We start from the raw sequence: 3,023 nt of genomic DNA, 5'->3' as shown, positions 1-3,023 counted from the left end.
CTGGGAGTATGTTGATGTGTTTTGAAACTCATTTCATTGTTGGCTAATGGATACACTGTGGTTACATTATGTGGGAAAACAGGTATAGTTAAATGTACGTCAAGCCCAAGGTAGTTGGTTTGTAACTAGTCAAGGTAAAATTCAACCCTCTTCTTTCTTTGACAATTCTTGTAATAAAAGCAAAGAAGTGAAATCCCACAGCACTCTCCTCCCGCTGGTTTTGAGAGCACTGATGTCTTTTTTTACTTCTCTTTAACTCCTAGTGCATGGTGCCTGAGCTGCCTCAGCAACTGACAAATGAATACTGCAGAGTATCGCCCAGGCACTTCACAGTGACACCTCAACCTTTACAGGTGATCTGCAAAGTCATAATCATCCTATGATCCTTCCATGATGCTACCTCCCTTTACAGGTGCCCAGTGTAGGGTTTTGGAGGGTGTTGTTTTAGAGGCTTTAGATTTGTGTTATGTCTAGAGATTAAATGCAGTGCCACGTGTTCTAGTTCGTCTTTTCATTGGCATGATAAGAACCATGATTAAAAGCAACTTAGAAGAGAAAAAAAATTTATTTGGTTCGTACTTTCAGGTCATAATTATTATAGAAACTCAAGCAGGATCTGAGGCAGAAACCATGAAAAATTCTGTTTACTGGCTTGCCTCCTCTGGCTTCCTCAACCTGCTTTTTTTATATATATCTTCCAGCACTACCTGCCTAGGAATGGTGCTGCCCACAGTGGGCGGAACCCTAACACATTAATTGTCAATCAAGACAAATCCCCCACAAACTTGGCCACAGGATATTTTGGTAGAGTTAATTCTTCAGCTGAGGTTCCTTCTCCCCAGATGGGTTTAGATATTGTCAAGTTGACAACAAAAGCTAGCCAGAGCTGGGCATGGTGGCATATACCTTTAATCCCAGCACTCGAGAGGCAGAGGCTGGTGGATCTCTGTGAGTTCGAGGCCAGCCTGGTCTACAAAGCAAGTGCAGGATAGGCAAGGCTCCACAGAGAAACCTTGTCTCGAAAAACCAACAAAACAAAACAAAAAGACCTAACCAGAGCCCTAGGTGATAAATAAGTGCAAGAAGTGCCGCAGCCAAGGTAAAATGGAGATTATTTGGGGGCAGCAAAGGCGCTATCATAAGGAGAAGGAACGGCTCGTGGATGTCACAGCCAAAGAGATGCTCACTAAGAAGTCCACGCTCCAGGAACAGATCGATTCCGGTCACCGCACTTGGGCCATGCAAGTTCATGGAGGTCAGTGGGAACCGGAAGCATTTGTACGGTGATAAAGACGGACTACAAAAGGAGTAACGTGATGCTATTTCAGGACCCAGCAAGTTTGCTGAATCCTATAGCAGACTCAAGCAGATAAAGGAATTTCATCGGAAACACCCAAATGAGATCCGTGTGCCAATGTCAGTGGCTCGAGAGAGTCCAAGTGAAGAAGCACAGAATCCAAGTGGAGTTCACAGATGAAGAGGTATGCAGCCGCTACCTTGATCTCCATCACTGCTACCTCAAGTACATTAACCTGAAGGCGTCTGAGAAACTGGATTACATCACATATCTGTCCATCTTTGACCAGTTATTTAACATCCCAGGAGAAAGAAAGAAAGAAAGAAAGAAAGAAAGAAAGGGATGAAGGAAGGAAAGAAGAATGCAGAGTGTAAAAGACACATGGAGATGCTGCTGAAGTACCTCCAGGATTACACAGAGAGAGGGAAGACCCTCCAGGATCAGAATGAGCTCTTTGGGAAGATTCAGACCGACTTTGAGAAGAAGTGGGACAACGACACCTTTCCCGGATGGCTGAGAGAGATGAGCAGTGCACTGACCCATGCTGGAGCCCATCTTGACCTCTCTGCATTCTCCTCCTGGGAGGACCTGGCATCCCTGGGTCTGGGCAGGTTGAAATCACTACTGTTGGCCTGAAATCTGGCAGGACCGAAGAAGAGCGAGCTCAGAGGCTCTTCAGCACCAAAGGAAAGTCCCTAGAGTCAATCTGCACCTCTCTGTTTGCCAAGAACTCCAAATTAAAGGGAACAAAAAGAGACACTGAGAGGAACAAAGGCATCATTTTCCTGGAAGCCCAGATCTATGAATACATGGAGATTCTTGGGGAACAATGACAGGTTACTCACGAAAACATACAGTGTAAGCAAGCCAGGACAGGGGAAGAGCGAGAAGAGGAGGAGGGAGAGGAGGAGGAGGAGGAAGAGCAGATCAGCGAGAGCGAAAGTGAAGATGAAGAGCATGAGATCATTTACAACCCCCAAAACCTGCCCTATGGGCTGATATGGCAAACCCATCCCCTACTGGCTGTATAAGCTTCATGGTTTGCATATCAACTACACTGTGAGATGTGTGGCAACTGCACCTACGAAGGGCCAAAGGCCTCCCAGCGACACTTTGCTGATGCTCATGCTCATGGCGTGAGGTGTCTGGGCATCCCAAACACTGCCCACTTTGCAAATGTGACACAGATAGAAGATGCTGTCTCCTTGTGGGCCAAGCTGAAACTGTAGAAGGCTGGAGAACGATGTCAGCCTGACACTGAGGAAGGGTATGAAGACTCCAGTGGAAATGTCATGAACAAGAAGATGTATTAGGATCTAAAATGACAAAGTTTGCTCTAGTGGTTGGCTGTGCCTGGGCTTCCCTGAGATCCATGGTTTCTATTTTTCCAATGCTCTTAAAGACTTTGACTATGTCGTCTCTAGCCAAGCATGCACCTTGTAGAGACAAGATATGCTGGCAGGTTTCAAATTTGAGATGTGTTTTACCTTTGTTTTTATATTTAAAAGATGTGTGGGAAAATAAAACCTAAATAAATAAATAAATAAGTGCAAAAAACAAAGTAGCTCCATCATGCCATTCACCATTGCAATTTGGGAAAACAGTTTTTTGTTTTGTTTTGTTTTTGTTTTTTTGTTTTTTTCGAAATGTGTCATTTATGTAAAGTGTCAATGTTTGCATTGTAATTTTGAAGTGTATATGTATGTATAAGTGAAATAAATTTAAA

At 44.1% G+C, this 3,023-nt stretch overlaps 1 pseudogene; it reads left to right on the top strand.

Annotated features, from left to right (window-relative positions):
* Positions 1 to 1,104: 1,104 nt before the first annotated feature.
* LOC127193671 (splicing factor 3A subunit 3-like) lies at positions 1,105 to 2,637 on the top strand (annotated as a pseudogene).
* The last annotated feature ends 386 nt before the right edge of the window (positions 2,638 to 3,023 follow it).

The sequence above is a fragment of the Acomys russatus genome, chromosome 9 (assembly GCF_903995435.1).
Source record: "Acomys russatus chromosome 9, mAcoRus1.1, whole genome shotgun sequence".
In the NCBI taxonomy this organism is placed as follows: Eukaryota; Metazoa; Chordata; class Mammalia; order Rodentia; family Muridae; genus Acomys; species Acomys russatus.
The sequence above is the reverse complement of the archived record's forward strand: the minus strand, read 5'-3'. Positions and strand labels throughout refer to the sequence as shown.